This window comes from Bombus huntii, chromosome 1 (assembly GCF_024542735.1).
Source record: "Bombus huntii isolate Logan2020A chromosome 1, iyBomHunt1.1, whole genome shotgun sequence".
NCBI classification, from domain to species: domain Eukaryota; kingdom Metazoa; phylum Arthropoda; class Insecta; order Hymenoptera; family Apidae; genus Bombus; species Bombus huntii.
Genome location: NC_066238.1, coordinates 21,917,586 through 21,937,561, shown reverse-complemented (window position 1 = coordinate 21,937,561; position 19,976 = coordinate 21,917,586). Strand labels below are relative to the sequence as shown.

Below are 19,976 nucleotides of genomic sequence, written 5' to 3'. Positions count from 1 at the left end.
TTATTAATAAATTATAATTAATCGGACAAAATTACACCTTTAATATATTCCGATATTACAATAACTTACTTTTTTCTACGTCAATGGACACGAAAGACGTTGAGTGAGGAATTAGAACAAGTGTGGATCGTTGGAAACCACTATGCTGCGGTCTACCATTCGTTTTACCCTATATATACCACGGAACAAAGGATAATTTTCACCGGCTTGGCTATGGCTACTGGTGTGGATCCAAGTATTCGGGCCATACTAGACGCTATGCAGAAGCAGAACGAAATCAAGTTAAGAAAACTGTTAAAGGAGACTATTAAAGCAGCGACTAGTCGGAGTTATCAGGGTAGTTTAGTTTCTAATAATTTGAACAAAAGCTTGGAGAAAACAGACGTTACTGTAGGAAATGAAGAAATGGTTTTGAAAGAATTTTCAAAAGAATTGCAGTCTAATGTAGAAAATTCTTATGAAAAGAAAGTATCAATTGACACCGCTTCACAGGATTATATTTTCATTAAAACAGACTTAATGTTTGATGTCAATAGCTCAACAGAATACCAGAAAGAGTCTGTGAAACGAAGGAAAGAAGATATTGCAGTATTGTATAATGATTTGTCACCATCTTCGTCACAAGATACTCAAAATTTACAAGAACGGTTCGACAAAAAAAGTAAAAGTTTAGGAGAAGCAGAAAAAGATCATAACAAGAAGGATAATATTTCAATGAGAAATATTTTGGACGGCGATACAAATAAAGAAAACCAAATTGAAACGAAGGAATTAGAAGCAGTTAGTAAATCAACTGCTGAAAATGATACAAAATCAATAGACAACGTTGAACAAAATATATCATTAGAATCCATACAAAAAGCAAGAGATAATGCTTACAATAATGAACATTTGCTTATAGAAGAAGACCAAATGATGACAGCGAAAAATGCGTGTGACACTACAGAATAAAAAACTTCAGCAGATCTTATGTCGAGAAATTTAGATGCTAATACACAAGAGAAGTCTTTAGAGAATAAAGATGACAAGAATCCATCTCCATCTATGTTAGATAGTAGTAAACGGAGCAGACGTTATAATGTTGCTGCAAAGCCTGCTACTTCGCCAAAATTTGAAGAAATTGTTTATAATCAAACCAGACAATCAAACACAAATAAAATTTTGCGAAGCGCTTTAAAGACGAAATTAATCGAAGACAAGTCTGAAATAATTAATAAACAAAAGGCATCGGAAAATGTAGAAAATAAATTTGCCAAAGAAGAAAAAAGAGGTGTTAAACAAAAATCAATTTCAGATAGTGAAAACGAAACAACTGATAAGTTCGTCAACGAAGGCAAGTTCTTTTAACGAACACAGCTAGTGATAGCGATAGGTATAAATCTGTAGAAAATGATAATGCAGTAACGGGTGTAATAGCAACTGATGAAGCGAAACATAGAGGCAGACCTAGGAGATCGGATAAAGTCGAAGTTAAAGAAGATGAAAATACAAGTGTAAATTCCGACCAATTGCGGGGAGACGTAACCGCGAGGAGAGACGTCAACGGGGGTCGTACGATTATATCAATCGACACCACGAATTGATCGATCCCCTGATTTCCGTTGAGATAATAGGGGTGATTGAGTTTGTATAACACTGTGATTCACTGAATTATAAATTATATATTTCCAACACTTTACAGATTACACTGACGTAGAGAAATAAATAGTTAACAACTTGTCGCACGAAGATGTGATAGATATGTACGCTAGAGCAGGGCTCTTATAATGGAGATTAATGTATTAATGTACTTAGCACTATAATATATTTAGGAGAGAAGATGTATGTTCGACAACACCGAGAACCGACAAAAGATTTTCGTAAAGTATGCGACTCTCGCGCTATGTGTAGACTGCCGCGTTAGGCGTTAGTTTTTAGACTGACTGTCGCTCTTTTTCTAATACAGAAGAAAAGTTCGGTGTGGGTATGCCCCTGTGCCTAAAGAACGCGGATTCGTTGTCCCCACTTTCGTTAGGAAAAGTGAGGGTAACGAACCGCGGTGTCGATTGGTCATGACCTGCACTACTGCTCGAAGGGATGAGTAGGAAGTCTCCTACCATCGTGGTGGATAGATGACTGTGTGCGTGAGGAAAACATAGCTTGTTTTATTAGAGGGCTATTCGGATTTTCCTAATGGGTGCATACCCGCTTTCTCCGTGTTTTAAGTACGTCTAATAAACCCAAGGACCTCTCTAAAAACCGACTGTGTTTCGAGAATATTTTTAAGCTTTAGAAATTCTTCAAGACAAACGGATTGAAGACACATGGCGAAACACTACAGGGAAGTGAAAGTTATGGTGGGTCCTTAGGTTTATTGAGGGTCGAAGTGACGTTACGCAGGCTGGTTGTTGTCCGGTGGTGCGAGCTGGCGCGGGCTGGCGTGCAGATGTTTTAGGCGGCGTAACACCAAGGAAGATCCTAGAAAATGAGAAGGGTGGATTAGAAGAACGAAGAAAACTCGAAGAAGATACAGAAGAAGAAACTACAGAGACAGAAGTCAATTCAAAAGGTATATTAAATAATAAGTGCGATTTACTTGATACCGAACTTATAATACTTATAAATTATACCTATCTATAATAAGTATTAACTTATTGTAAATAAACAGCCATGTCACTGCGCCACGCCAGAAAAATTACTGAAAATTCCCAACGCGAGAATTGATTGTAATTTCAACAAATAAATAAATAAAAAAAAAAAAAACTTGATACCGAAAGAGCTATTGAAATTAATGATACGGTTCAAGATATTAAATTTACTGAAGGTAGAAGCCGAACTCAAAATGATATGGAAGATGTAGTAGAAGATTCACAAGAATTATCTAATAAAAGTAAGTTATCAGAAATAAGGATTGCACTTAACAAAATTGAATATACAAAAACTATTTTACGGAATAAAAAGAATTCATTAGAAAGAGAAAGAGGAGTAAGGGAAAAGAAGAAAATGTACAGACAGAAATTATTTCAAAAAATATATCAGATGATAAATGTGATTTGCTTTAGAAAAAAAAAAAAAAAGAAATATTATCCACAAACTACATTAGGAATTTATCTATTTTAGTGAGGAGAAAGAGAAAGGATAGAGGAGTTGATCAATAGACTGTGGATTTTGAAGCGTTTATGAAAAACTTACAATTTTAATAAAATATTCAATGTAAAGTCTTTGTTATAATATTCAGATAGATAGATGAAAAAAAAACTGAATTTGCATAATTACTCATGGCTTATTGATCAATCATGCGACTCGTTCAGAGGTAACTCGAGTTGTAAAGGCGACAATTTATTAAAAATGGTATATCTGACGTACGATGCATTTGTTCGTGTAAAACTATTTAAATAAGTATAAAAATCACGCGAAAAAAAATCTACTGAAAATAATGTTGAACTAGTTAATAATAATAAATCATATAGTGAAACACAAACCTTAAATCAAGATTTTAAGTTCAAGAAAAAAAAAAAAAGAAAAAAAAAGAAGAAAGAAGTTGATAAAATGACAGCAACATGTAGCAGCAGGCGAGAGAAAATAGGCCAAATTTCTAAAAGAAGAAACGATGCTCAAGAACTCGGAATTTCTCGAGTGGATATGCTAAACAACGAATTTAATGAACAGTTGAAAGAACGTGAAACAGCAATAGAAGGCTTACATCAAATGTTAAAGCATCAATCGGAAATTCATAAAGTTACCTTAAATGAAGCAAGTTTGAAAATAGGAGAACTGCAGAGTGCAGTGTATCAATGTGCACTAAAAATGCAAGTAACGTGACGATTACTTTTAGAACACCACAAGCACCACGAAAACACAATCAAGACCAAACAAGATCAAGTTCAAAAGTGAAGTTACGTGAGCTTATTACTGCTAACGACCAAAAATTGAATTACGATCCCGAGCATCAACTCGCTGATCTTCAAGTAGAATGTTCCGACAAAGACAGGACGACACAAGAGTTCGAGAAACACATAGAGGACATGAAGGAGGAAGTGCAAAAATTAGAATTGCAACTCGACGAGTTACAAAAAAAAGAAAAACACACACGCACGTAAAAAGAGTTCAATCTTTTGGAATACAAATTGAAGAACTAACAATAAAATTAGAAGAAATAACACAGAAGAAATAAGTCACAAATATGAAATTGCCTGATGGCTGATGTTGATCGTTGACGTTTATAGCGAAAGAATTCCGTCAACGGCGCCATCTGGATCCTTGTTGAAAAATTAAACAAGCCGCAATAGCACCATTACGCTCATCACCCAGAGTAGCGTTTGTCGCTGAGTCGAGGAGCTGGAGGATTTCTTATACTCAAGGACATAAATTTTACCACTTCCGGTAACGTTCTTCAGGTGATCCAGGCATTCGAAATCACAACATTCTTTTCCAAGGCGAAATTTTCTGCATGGCTGTAGTAAAAAGAAATCGATCAATTGTACAGATCAATCGTCACTCGACTGCTCGAGAATTCAGGTCATCCAGAGAATAGAATAGAGAAAAATGTAGAAAATGTGGAAAAATGTAGTGCGATCATCACGGTGGGAGGAAATAGGGGGATAGGGACCAAATGAATGAACGAGATGTTAAGGACAACTGACGATAAGTTCTTCTTTTGTCGAGAATTGCATGTTTGTGAATGGTTTGTGGGTGATTAGGTGGAGAGAATTGAAGAGTTTGGAGGTGACTGGAAGAGTGTTTTGGGCAAGGTAGATTGCAGAATGGTTGCGGTAGCATTGTGTTAATTATGGGTTTGTACATGTAATCTTTGTATGTATCACTACATACAACCTAACGTATATTTTTAATAATACATCAGAGTTTTAGTTATTTCATAGCTATGAATTTTATACTCTATAATCTTGACGTTTTATTTCACAGAAGCGTTTGAATATCCATAAAAATTAAATGAACCAATGTATTCATTATCTTATAGAGAAGATATATTATTTTTAATTATGTTCCAATTATTTATCATGATCCTGATTTCCTTATTCTGAAAATTTGAAAGGAAGTTTTGTAGTTTGATACTTTCAGCGACAAAGGGTCAATATTGCTTTAGTATATTTCGTCACATATACATGTATATCTATATATCCACCGAAAATGCGCTCTTGTAGACAAACGCTCGATTCGCGTCATAGCTTTTAAAGCTCGTCGCATCTCAATCCGTTGGAAAAAGTTTTTCCTGTAGCATATTTTATTTTTACGAACCAACAAGGTCTTTGTTTATTTCCTTCTTTTTTTTGCTCCAATTCCCCCATTGTTTTTTCAAGGATAGTATTTCAGAGCCATTAGTCAAGTTCATTGTAACAATAAACGTACGTTTCGGAAACATTTTGTGCTGTGAAACAGAATACACTAAAGTTTGAAGGTCACATCGATTTTCGAAAGTTTATAAATGGAGGTGTATGACAGTATCACCAGCTGTTGCTGTCCCCAAGCGCCAAAATACGTTCTGACTACTATTTTATGTATCTCACAGAAGTATGTCTTCATTCATCATCTCCCATGCCATCCACCAACGTGTTCTTAACATGTTATCTCCTAGTAAAATATTGATGTTGAGTCAGATATCCAACTGAATAATCTTTTCGGTGTCTACTATAAGACATTTAAAACCAAGGCTCGTACACACGTGTGCTTATACGTCAGATGTAATACTTAACACGAAACCTGCTTATATTAATATTAAATTTATGCATAGTAGGATGTTCGACCTTTGTAAAAATGAAATTATAATACATTTCATACAGTTTCACCGTGGAAAAGTGAATCTTTCTAGCATGTCCACGCAAATGCAGGGGAGGGGAGGACTGTGCATGCACCAAACAACTTTACGTTCGTAATTTTTCACACAAATGTACAACTGTAGGGAAAAAATTATCTCTGATTTTTCGGATGTTAGGAATCGACAATATCGCATAACGGAATGCCGTGTTCTACGTATTCTATTTTTGTTACGACGAAGTTGTGGTACAAACGAAGTCCACATAAGAATAGTACAACAAAATCGGTTGAGGTTAGGTTATCGTGCAGATATCGCGGCTTTTGCATTGGAAATCACGCAACTGCCAGTCTCGTCGTTCCTTGTAAACGAAAGAAAGGTATTGTAATCGGTCGGAATTAACATAAAACTCGTCGCATGCGACCATATGGCCTGAATGTTGAATAAACGAGAGTAGAGCGCGAGCTATGTGATTCTAACCGTTTAGGCGGAAACTAATGATTGTAACCAGAGCCGAGATATATGCCAATATTACTTTGCTCGACAAAGCGTATAAGATGAGGAGAGAATCGCGATAAGGTAGAACAAGAGACAGATATTCTCTACGTAAAGCAAGTCTGTCAACTAGATTGAAATCCTACAGCTATAACTACAGTGAATCCATATTCTGGCGAATTGTCTTTTCACAAATGAAGCTTCTGAAGAACGGAATTGATACAATAACTACTGTTCATTCATAACTACTGTTGTAAGAATCTATATATTTGTCTATCTATATCTATATATATATCGATCTATATATATTTGTCAGAATGTCATTTTATCAAAAAACCCATCCTCTGTAATCATAGTTTAACGAAGCATAATTAATAGAAGAGGTAGAGCGTTAAGTGGAGATGATTTAATCACAGTTAAGTAGATAAATCTCTATATTAGTCTCTTTAATTAAAATGTCCTACGTTTTATTTGCGTCATTTTTTTCCTTCATCCAATTTAAAATGTTTAAATAACAATAGCCTATACAATATAATTTTATGTAAAAAAATTGATTATACCATGTTTATTACAGATATTTAACATTTTTGTGTACATACAAAATTTAAATTATACCTCGCTTGAGAACAAAAATTCTATTTATTTTCCTAACATGTACTAATAATTATTGATCAAACTAGAAAAAGCTGGAGGAGATTACTTAGGAAGATTACTTAGCATCTTATATTCCTGGCAAGGCTCGAACGTTTTATCTTCCTTTAGATTTTCCTAAGTTTCCATTTCTCTGACTTGCTATTTTAGTTAGCTTAGTATACGTGCTATACATAGGTATGTATAGTGTCATGATCGCGACAGTCGTGAGTTACCCACGCTTTATCCTCCGTAAACTATTTATAAGAGAAGAACAAATTACATGTTAGAACTTTCATTCAATTTACCAATACAAATAATTTTAAACAAGAAAAAAGACCTAATGCAGTGGTTTCAACTTAAACATATCCAACAGTTATTTACGAATAAATAGTATAAATCTTTTAGCAACATGAAATTCGCGATATTTATTCAAATATTTATATTTACAGTGCGCCATCGGCAAAGAAAACGTGTTTATCGATTTTATGCTTTTGCCACGCAAACAGGGAAATTGCAACTCAAAATTGAATTCGCACTGCAAAGCGTCGACGTTACGACATCAATTACATACTTCAAAAACACCGAAGGTATCACACGGAATCAGAGAGATTCTATGAGAAGTTAAACGCATAGTCACCCTATTGGGAATAGGATTGCTTTGATTCGAGCTCAAACATAGGTAAAGCTGAAAGAATCTTTTGCGGATCTTCCTTCTTCTCTACGTTGGATTTTATACAAAACGACTTTAACCTTTTCAAGGAAATACGGAAATAAGGATTTTAGATAGAGAGATTTATCTGGAAGGAAATGGATAGAAAACGTAGAACCAGTTCTTGTTGGTTGAAAGATTTTTTCTCTTCGCAGAGATTCAAGCTTTAAAGAACGATCAAATATGTGCGCAGCTGACTTACGCGTGAAGTTATTATTAAAAAAAATTGTTGCATTTAAAAGGATAAATATTAATTTAAATTTAAAAAAATTGTTAGTTCAATTATCATGTTTAATTTAAATTTAAAATAATTGTTAGTTCAATTATCATAAGTTTAAAGATATGTAGATATTGTATTTACATATCGAAAATCAGACAGCAATATTAATTAACACACCTAGTCAAACGCACACGTACTTTAAAACCGTGCTTTAAAATCGATATTCGCTGAAACAATACATCGCTCTGCGCTTCCAATTTGTTTTCGCACGAAGAATCAGTCCACTCATTGTTACCGTCACCATCTCTACCGTAATCTATATTACTCGAATAAATTCTATATCTTGATTGGAAAATCACATATTTTAACGAACTTCCTTATTTTTTGTTTTTTATGACTTTAATTGGCAATTTCCATAATGTTCTATAACTTGACAATAGACTGATAATATTTCAGGATATATATACATACATCATGTTTTTGAGGATTCTGTAGTAAAATATATTATAATAAATTATAGGAAAAACAAACTATTTAAGAAAAAATTACCACCTTCGAGTAATAAATTATAGAAGGTTACCAATGTAATTTAAAACTTAAAACTTAAAAATAATCTATTACACGTAACAAAGAAAAAGATTTCTTCGCAAACGGTAACTCGAAAATTACAGCCATTGCTGTAGAAACATAGTTTTACAGGGAGAAGAATTTCGCTAGAAACTCTCGACGATGTCACATCAAGCGAAAATTCAATAAAGCGATTACTAACCATACTACCAGCGGCAATCGTGTTACGGCAATTCGTAAATAAGTTAGTCTTCTATTTGCAGAAACGTCTCTGGCAATATCGTCACACTCTTGATTACGTCGGCGCTATCAAATGGTCTTTGGAAGAAAGTTTTCCATTATCTACTTTTGCCCATGGCGTCGTTCCAACAAATGAATTCGAGTTCTGAATCGCTTTGTCTCGTATTACCGCTCGTATTACCGCTCGTATTACCGAATTGCTGCTTCTCACGACTAGCAAAGTGTTTCGCAAAAAAAAAAAAAAAAAGAAAAAAAAAGAAAAAAAAAAGAAAAAAGAAAAGAAAAAAAAGAAGAAAAAAAAAGAAAAATGGTATCGGAAGGATAGAAAAAAAAGCGGTGGCCTACATCAAGCAATCTTCATGCCGATAATGCATTTATTATTCAGTTCGTTCATTTTCTATCGCGTAACAGACACTGGGATAACTGACAGAACGAGCGTATAAATCTTGCATCTCTCGACCTGACTTCTCCCGATGGAAAAATATTTACTAGTCTGGAATCGTGCATCGCTAATTAGTAAAAAGGTAATAAGCAAGAAAGCAATTATACTACCGGATTGGTATTTCTATTTTATTGGAGATTAATTAACCTGAGTAAACCAACAAAAACTTATCGAAAATCAATCGAAATTAAATCACCTTTTCAAACAGGCTATAAATAGCCAACTAATATTTGCAGTAATAAACTTCACTTTCGAATAAAGTATACGCTCTATAAATTGTAAATTGATAATTTCGTTATTATATCATTTTTCTTAGTCTAAACTGGATTCAGTGAAAAGAGCTTTCAATTGAATTACACACTTCATTAGTTTATGAATTATATTCGTTACCATACGTACAAAAGAAGGGTGACTGGTTTAAAAATTCAAAGGGTAGAACCTCCAAGCTCACGATTGGAAACAAATTCAGTTCAATGGTTTAATTTGCCATTTAATTGAATTCTCTGGCAATTTCAGCGAACTGTGGGCTTTAGAAGTGTCCAGCATTCAAAGGCAAGACCTCCTCCATCTTTCTCTTTCTTTCAGTTCCAACCTCAAGTAATTGACCTGTTAATTCGACGCTATATTTACATGCTCGCAAGGGATTCAGACGACTTCATTGCGTTAAATTCGCAATTTAGCAAACACGAATGTCTCAATCAATTTGTAGTTCGAAACAAATAAAAGATAATCAATTTTTCAAAATAACAATCGATATGTTCAATGCATTTGTCGATGCGTTTGATCGTTATGTTCATTTAGCATTTTTATAATAAAAGCGTAGAACACATGTACATACACATAATATTCCATGAAATGATTTATACAGACTATGAGTCTCGTTTTATCATATTATAAAAGAATGAATTTTTCCCAATAAATGTAACTTCATACAAAATCTCGTTTAAAAAATTCAGTTTTTATTCTCATCAAATTAATTTAATATCGGAATATGTCATTTTAGTCGTTATAAAAATTTTATGTCAAAAAGCGTTCACAGATACATATATAAATAAATGTCCAATCCTATGCATTTATTTAAGCTGAAATCTGAACTTAAATATTTATTAACAATATTCTGACGAATATATAATGAAAGATAAAAGCAGCTTTATTTTTTTTATAGGATGGCTCATGCTTTTTATTCATTTTATGTTTTTCGTTGTCAGCGCGTAACTACCTATCAACCGCATGAATGCCAGGTTTTACTACTCAGAAGCGAAGAAGCGAAGAAGCAAATATACGTTAGCTTGCATGGAAAAACGTTAGATACATATAAAAGTCATAACGTAGCTATTTACACCTATTTACATGGGGAATATTTATTTTTGTATGAAATATTTTTGCTTCTGAACTCTCATTATAAATGTACGTCCATTTCCTACGTTAAAGTACGTCTCTGCTTTGAAAACCTTCATTTAAATATAACGGTTAACAAAATATTATTAGAGAAATATTAAAACGAGACGCTAAAAGAACATTTTAATAAAGTACAAATGATTATTTGTTCTTTATTAAATTGCACTGCTGTAACTCTAATTTTATTAAATTCAAAATGAATCATTTATAAACTGAACCGGAATATAAAATTTTATTCCGCAAAAATCATAAAGTTGAAAGTTAGGAACGAATAACAAATGAATAACCTAGTTTCATTAAAAGGCACGTATACGCCAATCCGCGTAATAACTTTGACACTCCAATTATTATAAAATATGTATCCTTAAGGGATTCTTTTGCGCGAATGCAAAATACTTTTCATACGTGCAACTGAATAAATGGCGCGTGATTTTCAATATTTCTTTTTGTAGAATTTATAACAAAGTAACTTTTTCACAAATGTTTTCGCTAACATTTTTACAACGTAAATGTCTTCTTTTGTAATTAATAATTTCAACATTTCTCTGAACAGTTTCGTTGCGATAAAAAAAATATACAAAGCTTATGACGTACTTGTTTAAAAATATTTATACGGAACAAGACTTTGAATTTGTCAGACCAATCGTTCTAACGAACGAATAAATTAAACGACTCGTAACAAAAAATTATTCCTGTCCATGTTTCTCTTTGTAAAAGTAATTCAAGGCAAGTTAGATGAATCGTTGTGTACCCTATTCGCGTAGCATGTGCTTTAACGACCAGCGTGCAAGCGTTAACGGTGTGCTTTAGTTTCTCTCTGGTTGTGTTAAGTGTTTAAGTAATGAGCATATACTCACTACGGGCGGGTCGCATACGATCGACTGGCACCACTTCAGCCTCGAATTATAGCAGGTGCAGAAACTGCAAACCGAAGGTCCCGGCTCAAACGTAAGATCATGTCGAATGGTTTCTCCTTGAAAGTCAACACAGCTGTTTGTAACATCTGAAAACGATTCTCAGCTTCAATATCTTTGCCATTCGGCGGTCGTACGCGCAGTTACGTTAACCGTTTCAACGCCACTCAGCGTGATCATGCTGTACACGTAGTGTGGTGAACTGTGTCGCGATGTTTGGTTACGATTGTCAATTCACAACGCGCTCGGTTCCGAACGTAGCTTGCCGCTAGTCTATCAGAGTTTCCTCTCGTAATTACTTTTCTTTCAAATAATCGTAAACCAAATAAAGAAAAAACTAATGTATAAATTACCTCTTGAATTGGAAAACCAATTACAGAACGTCACACAAACAAAAGGTAAAGCACGAATATTTGGCAACCTTTTGACTCTTTAGTGTAACGTTTCTGATATAGCTGATGAAGTGAAGCGTGAACGCGTTGAACGGTATGTTTCGACAAAAAAAAAAGAGCAGTGCAATCGAGTTGATCGGCACTTCTCGTAAATAAATAAACGAAGCGCTATTGCGCTTCATGGTACAATCCGATACGGATTTTTAAAACATCCCTGATACTGAAACGGCTAATAGCGTTACGAAAACGATCGCGCCAGGAAATTTTTGTTCAACGGATCCGCATTGCGGCTGCCACGATGCTTTTACGTAGCATTGATGCTTCATCGATGAAGCACGATTGAAATTGGATATTCGATTTCTTACTGGGGAGAGAGTTTTCATATCGTGTTTACTGTTTCACTTCGCAAGTGTGCTTTACAGTATACGTTAGAACTTGAAATCGAGCTATTTGAGTTAAAGTAGCTTGTAGCTTGAAATCACGTTTAAAGGATATAAGAATAGAAGGCTAAGAAGGCTAAAATTCAAAAGTGTATATATACATTACTAATATATAATGCCTATAATATATAATATAATAAATAATAATGCCTATATATTGGCTAATTTATCAATTAATTAAATCCGTGTATATCAAGTTTTCTATAATTTAGTACTTTCGTGTAACTACAGAAATTTGATGCAATATAAAACTTGATTAAAACAGCGATTCATTAGGAAACGAGAATAATGATGCAAATATTTTTTGTAGCCATTATATAGGATTTCGATCGCATAATTAATCAGTATCAACTTACCAATCTTTACAAACTGGAAAATATAAAGAAGAACCGACACTATTATGATTGCCGCAATTATGAGTGCTTTCACGTACACGTTCATTGTTGGTAAAAAATTTCGATGACAAGCGGAAACAAATGAACAATCCAAAAGTATCTGCAACAGAAATCAGAATACACTCGTTTTCGCATGGTTGGATCAATTTCGCGTGGGACTAACCTGATTGAACCTAACGCGGGATAATTGCTCAACTCACGACCTTAACCAGCCCGCTTGATTCTCTGTAAATGCTTGAAATTGACGCTTGGATTCTTTCCAGATTAACTAGCTTTGCCCTCCCCCCCCCCCTCCCGTTATCTATTTTCTTAGATCGACTTAAACTGCCGCAACATATTATCTTTCTTCTTTTCTTTTCTTTTCTTTTCTTTTCTTTTCTTTTCTTTTCTTTTCTTTTCTTTTCTTTTCTTTTCTTTTCTTTTCTTTTCTTTTCTTTTCTTTTCTTTTCTTTTCTTTTCTTTTCTTTTCTTTTCTTTTCTTTTCTTTTCTTTTCTTTTCTTTTCTTTTCTTTTCTTTTCTTTTCTTTTCTTTTCTTTTCTTTTCTTTTCTTTTCTTTTCTTTTCTTTTCTTTTCTTTTCTTTTCTTTTCTTTTCTTTTCTTTTCTTTTCTTTTCTTTTCTTTTCTTTTCTTTTCTTTTCTTTTCTTTTCTTTTCTTTTCTTTTCTTTTCTTTTCTTTTCTTTTCTTTTGATCTTTTAAAGCCCTAAATCGCTGGCTATTATATTTTGTACACTCAATTACTCTGTAAGTCATAAGTACATATGTTTTACAACGTTATTTGTCATATTTCAGTTAAACCCCAGAAAAGCCAGAAATATATTTGCAGCGTGTTTTAACGCATCCCTGGCAAAGATCTCAAAAACGAGTTGCGACACAATTTAAAGCGACAAATAGCACCGCGTGTCTCGTTGTGGTAACACACGGTTCGCCAGCTTTTTAAAAGCGCTCTCCGTTTGCTTTTTCCTCTCTTCCCTGTCTCTTCGTTTTTTTCTTCACGAGCAAAACCATTTTCGCGAGGACGAGAGTACGGAAATGACGTACTGGCAATTTTGTTTTGTGATAATACAAGCAGCTCGGTTTCAGTGAATTAAACTTGGCCCCAAGCTTCTACTTATCCCTACCTTCCTTTCCTTTATTTTCCCTTCTATATCGGTTTTGCGGTTTTCCACATTTCCATCACAATAAACCATGTTTTTTCTCGATTTTACATGTTAGCCAATGATTCACGGCAAAAGCGTCGACTGTAAAAATATTTGTAGTTGCAATAGCAACAAGTATGTTTTCTCAAATAGAAAATATTGGGAGCGTACACGCTGGCAAAACAATTCATGAATAGCTCGTCCTCTGCTTGTTATTTGTTTCGATACTGTTAGCAAACAAATTCATGAAACATACTGGTATAGCGTAAAATGAACATAAAAGTTTTGCGTACACTTGAGAGCTGAACTTTGGCTGTTATACGTATATTATATATATACGCACACAGTTATGTATATGTATATATATATAGAAAATTCCTTAGAACTTTGAGCTTAATAACATATTAAAATCATTAACATTAAGGAGGTGAACTTTACTTACTAATTACCAAAGTTTCTTCCGCCAAATAATACATAAAAATTGAAAAAGATAATGTAACTAGTTTTAACTTTTTTTTGTGTTATAATTTGAATCACTCGATTTATCCGACTGAGGATGGTCGATCGCAATCTCAATTTATACATATTCTCATCGCATGAAATAGATCACATGAGGGATTTTCAAAAGTCGATTGAATATTAATGGCGATTAATTATTTACAGGTGTATTCTGTGCGGCTAGAGCAGTCTCCTAATGAATGATTGAGTACCAGGAATGTTAGCGGTAAACAGGATTACGGCTATGAATGATTCTCTAATGTGTATATTAGAGATGAATTTGATAATTTATCCTCATAATATGCAATCCGCTTTTAAGTGGAAATCATAATTAACAATTTCTGTTTGATCAAATATGAAGAGCAGATAAATCGATACGCTTAAATCAATATCAGAATTTCTTAACATTTTTATCAAATATTTTAGCACTTTTCCAATTTAATATAAAATAATATAGAATAACATAACTGTCATTTCTTTATAAAGCGAAAGAAACTTGGGACAACCTAATAGGAATTTACTTTTATTATCCATTATAAAAATGGATTGTTAATCCTCTAGGAGATACGAACAATATAATTGCAATTAATAAGGAATAAGCTAGCATAACTTAAACCAGCTTTTGCAGAAAGCTATTAGCTGAAGATGTTTATTAAACAATGACAACATGAATTTTCTTAAGTACCCCATTTGCTACTTAATCTACTTCGTAAGTACTGTGTGTCCTAGCCTTCAAAGGATGCAATTTTAACCAGAATGTTTCACATTACCTACAATTACCGTATTGTTTCCTTGTAATATAATTTATATTTACATTATCTACGTTACGTTACATTCTACGCGTTAATGTAATGTGATTTTTATTTCTAATCGAAGTTATTTAAAATTTGTAGTATCTGAATAAAAAATTAACAGCCTGCAAAAACTTCACAGAAGCATTAGTATCTTCGAAACTATTGAATTCAAATGGCTAATATTCTTTAACAATATGCACTCGACGACGTTTATCGAGAGAAGTATGTGACGTAATAGTTAAACTTTCAATTCATATACATATATCGTTTATGAAAAAGTAGTCATTCTGCTTTTGTGATCTGTGACACACTATAAATTCTCATAAGCTAACTAACGCGTAATCTTCTGTAACGTATTAATATAATATAGGTATGTATATCTCGACTTTGAGCAACCAATTGGTGATAAATAAGCTTTAGTACATACACGTACTTTCTTACACGTAACAAGAGACCAGTTAACATCTCTGCTCTTAAAAGAAAAACGAAAGAAACTGTGAAAAGCTGCAGAGTTCAGGTCGAATAACACCAGCTCAGATAAATGACCCTCTAACTTACCTTTGTCCTCATCGACGTCAGTGATTTTAAAGCTAGTTATAAAGTGCACTTCTCAGCCAGCGTCCACGGCAGTCAATATTATTTAACGGGTCTTAACGCGATGTAAAAAGGGAAAAAGGAGGAAAGAAGGAACAGGGAAGCAAAGAGAAGAAACGAATTTTTCATTTTCTCGAAACTGGATCAAGTTTCAGGCTGCTCGCCAAAGAGTCTGTAGCTAACGAGACAAGATTAGACAAACCGCGCTTTAAAATTTCCACAGAACTATAATAATCCTCGAAATCAATACGATTCGTCGATCCATCGCCTGATTAAAAAATGAGATAGGATGAAGCTCACTAGTCGGCCTTTGAACTTTCAATAGTGCTTACGGCTCGTATACTCTAGTTTGAATGCTACAATGTAAGCCAAGTCAGCTGTAACTAGCGTTCGCGTGATTGTCGCTATCTATTATTCACGCGTTACACGTTCACCAGACAAACGCGTCTACCGGTTGACATTGTTTTCTGTCCTGAGTTTCAAAGCAATTATGTTGCTTCGTGTAATCAAATCTCGCCAAACTAACGATAAGTTCTTGTTTGATCTTACACAGTTACTAAAACTATACAAGTTAAACCAATCTAGCCTAAACAAGTAATATCGTTATATATTCTTTTTTAAATCTATATATTGTTTAATAAATCGTGGTTAGGATATAGTAGCTGACAAAAATATTCGGACAAATATATTTGTAGAAACATTTTAGGAGTGTATTATGCATAGTGTTGACTATCATGGGCGTGTTGGTATTATTCGAAACTAATCTGAAAATCTGTATGGAATTTGTAAGATATTTAGTACGAGTACTGTGCATTACTGATATGTACACAACCGAGACGAGATAACGAAGGTATTGCTCTCCATCGTTCATCGCTACGCGTTGCCAATAGCAACGTATAATGCATATATATCTCGCAAAGACCATAAAAGTACCCAATGGAACCACGTTTAATATTTGATAATAATGTCCCATTACAGTTTCGTCATTTTCAATTAATTAAACACGATCCTCTCTTTAAAAATTAGAAGATAAAATACGTAATACAAATCTACTCGAAATCTTTTAAACCTTACGGACGACTACTTATGGTCTTTAAAAGCAGCAGGGATTAGCAGAATATTAACTGCGGATTTTTCTTGGACCGCAGCATGCAATATGGAATATGGTTATTAAAATGTACACTGAAAATTTCATATCCATAAGATACTCGTGCTTGTAGAACCTTGAAAATGAATTCTTAACCCAAATAGTCGACCGCGATACTCGAGAAATTTTGTGAAGCTGACGTCAATACCAATATGTACCGTCGTTGTGCTATTATTTCGTGATAAGCCGTATTGATTGCACTTCCATTTCACGGAATTAATTTTTCCACACAAAAAGTGATAACGATAATCGAAAAAAGAAAAATATACTACCACTTTTCGTATCAGCATACACAAGCGCACTCGATTTTACACGAGTATACAATTTGCAAATTCGACGGAACGATCGGATTTAATTATTTTTTCGATATTTCAGGCATCAAGTTCTATTTACACATCGAACGTTGAAATACGGCGAAATACAAAATGTACAAACCACTCTGGACATTAATTAACTTTAAACGTTATTGATTAATTAAAGAAACCAACCATTGTGTTGATTTTTACATTTTGAAAAATTGTTATCCACTTTTGCTTTGTTTAAAAATTGAAAAAAAAATACGTTTATTGTAAGTCACGAGTATCTCTTTTATTTATTTAAACTTTAGATCAAATATTACAATTTATAAATATATCATTTATTTAGATATACTTGTAATATCTGTTTTATAAGTTTCTACAACCATTTATCTATTTATCTATTTTATTTGCACATAATCTTTAAAGACTGATTTTGTAAAGAATAAAAAATTGTGATTCTATTTAAAAACGATCGTGTCAGACTCAAGTGATAAGCGATATATATTTCAGCGATATATATATTCAGATTTCACCATCACATAAACGGTGCATAAACGGTGCTATTGGAAACGTTTCACAATGGACGTCTTACAAGCGCCTGCGATGTCCGTCATATGTAAAGCTATACCACTGAATCACGGCCGACATTTAGTGATTAAGGTCGATCACTTAGAGCTGTTAATCCGACATAATGGCGAGCAATACATCGAAGACATTATTGGAAACACAGTTACAGTTCAATTTCATTGAGCTTATTTGCAAATAAATGTGTACAATATATTTTAGAGGTTTTAAATATTATTGCTGACTAAACTTCGCGTCTGCGCATCATCTTTCTTTAACTTTTTTTGCATTTTCTTATCGACGCATGAAGACGAAATGCGTAAATTTTATTATTTATTTAAACATTACTATATTGTGCTCAAAGTAGCGGAATATCGTTTTATTATCAATATATGAAGAACTAAAAGAATTAAAAAAGAATTAAAAAAATATGTAGTTCAATCAATACTTCGTGTATTTTTCTATCTCCACAAGACAATATCCGGACGCTTACAGTTACGCTTACAGTATCAACAAAGATTTGTCCAGCCATACGGAATAAGTCGTACTCGGTAAAAGTTTAAAAGTATTAACCGCACGAACTCCAGAAACACTTTTCAAGTAACTTTCGAACCAATAAATCCCCGAACTAAGAACTGTCATATTTCGTCTCTATTTATCGAATATTGTTAGAAAATGCAACAAAAAAAAAAAAAAAAAAGAAGTTAAATAGAAAAAGTACTTGGAAACTTAAAAGAAAAAATCTCGAAAAATCTCTTAATACTTTTTACTGTCGTCTTGAGACGCACCATATGTTAAGCTTCTTCGTAGTTACAACTTTTACCGCAGATGTAACGAACTGACAAATGCTTCGAATGGCGCGCGCGCGTCGACGCCTACACTTAAATTTTAAATAAATGTTTTTAAATAAATGTTTAAAATAATACATTAAATGTATCAACTTTGTTGCGCAGTTTCATTTAATTTCTTACGATATGGAGGGTTTAATTACGTTTAAGATATCTATTTGAATCTTTTAAATTCGAAGTTTTTTAAAAAATTACCCTAAACTTTATAAAATTAAATCGTCTTTCCACTTTGTTGTATCATAAAACAGTTACTTAAATTCAAACCTTACCGTCGTCTTAAAATATTCTATATTTTCCTCGTCTTAAAAAATCTCCCTACAGAAAGAATAAAGAAGAATAAATTCCCATACGTTAAATTTCGCGTGATTGATGGAATACATAACGATAACGAGAACTAACTAGCGACAACAAGCAACCATTAGCAAGGACAACTGGCGACTATAACTGTCGTCTCTATGATGTATGGCGACTAAGGAGAACAGCCAGCAACTACGGATTACATGTAACAACCAACTGCCCCACTTCTAAAAGGCAACTAACTTGCAAACCCTTTGATGGTTTCTGTAGCGTGATATACCCCTTGAACGTGGTTAAAGAATGTGGTCGCCGCTGGACGGCCGTTTGACAGCAGAGCGATCTCGCCAATTCAAAGCTTGACATTACAAACTACCGAGAATCATTAGGCTCGTTATCGAGCATCTAGCTTTCAGAAGGTGCTTTATCATATGATACGACTTCACGATATTCTTATAGCAAGAAGAATAGCCAACCTCTAACAAAACAAATTTTTACTAAGTGCTGCATGTGAGCTGCAGGCCGGCCTACTAGGGAAATTTGACGAATGAATAAACTAAAATATATACGAATATATTCGTTATATCATAAAATGCCCGCATTGTGTTCTCTAACACCATAGAGGAAACTAAATTTATATATTAAAAAATTGGAATACCTGTTATAAGAGAGTTAATTAAATTCTAACCTATCGATGACTCCATAAAAACCTTTATTTCCTAAAAATGTATATCTTTCAAATTCTCCTTAGAAAGTATCATAGAGAAAATATGAAACCTGAAAAGTACATCACGCTGATGCCTCGATCAACCCTCGTGCTTCGCAGTCCATGTGTCCGAGCGATGAATTCCCTCCAAACAAGGAAAAACCAAAGGGTGGTCTTCTTCGAAGGACGTGAGAGGGTAAGGGAAGCAACGGGAACGATGATCACGCGATATACTGGCGGCGTACGTATAGAACGGCTGTTGCGAGAGAGTTCGCAAGAAACAAGAAGAAAAAAGGAATCGTAGGCCGACGCGACTATACGCTGTCGACGGACAAACAGCGACTGAGCCTAACTGAAACGAACTCTGTCGCAGTATGAGCACGGGCTACGTTCGCGGGTCGATCGAACACGTTCTGCGTCTCTCCTCGGCACCGGCGTCAAAACCACCCCCGACGAGCGCAACGCACTGGTGCACCTGCAATATTAACCACTGGTCTTTC

General features: G+C 34.0%; 1 protein-coding gene across 1 annotated transcript in view; it reads left to right on the top strand.

Annotated features, from left to right (window-relative positions):
• Positions 1 to 19,976, top strand: part of LOC126865603 (katanin p60 ATPase-containing subunit A-like 2) — a 57,284-nt gene that overhangs the window by 33,955 nt on the left and 3,353 nt on the right. The gene's annotated exons all lie outside the window — the stretch shown is intronic.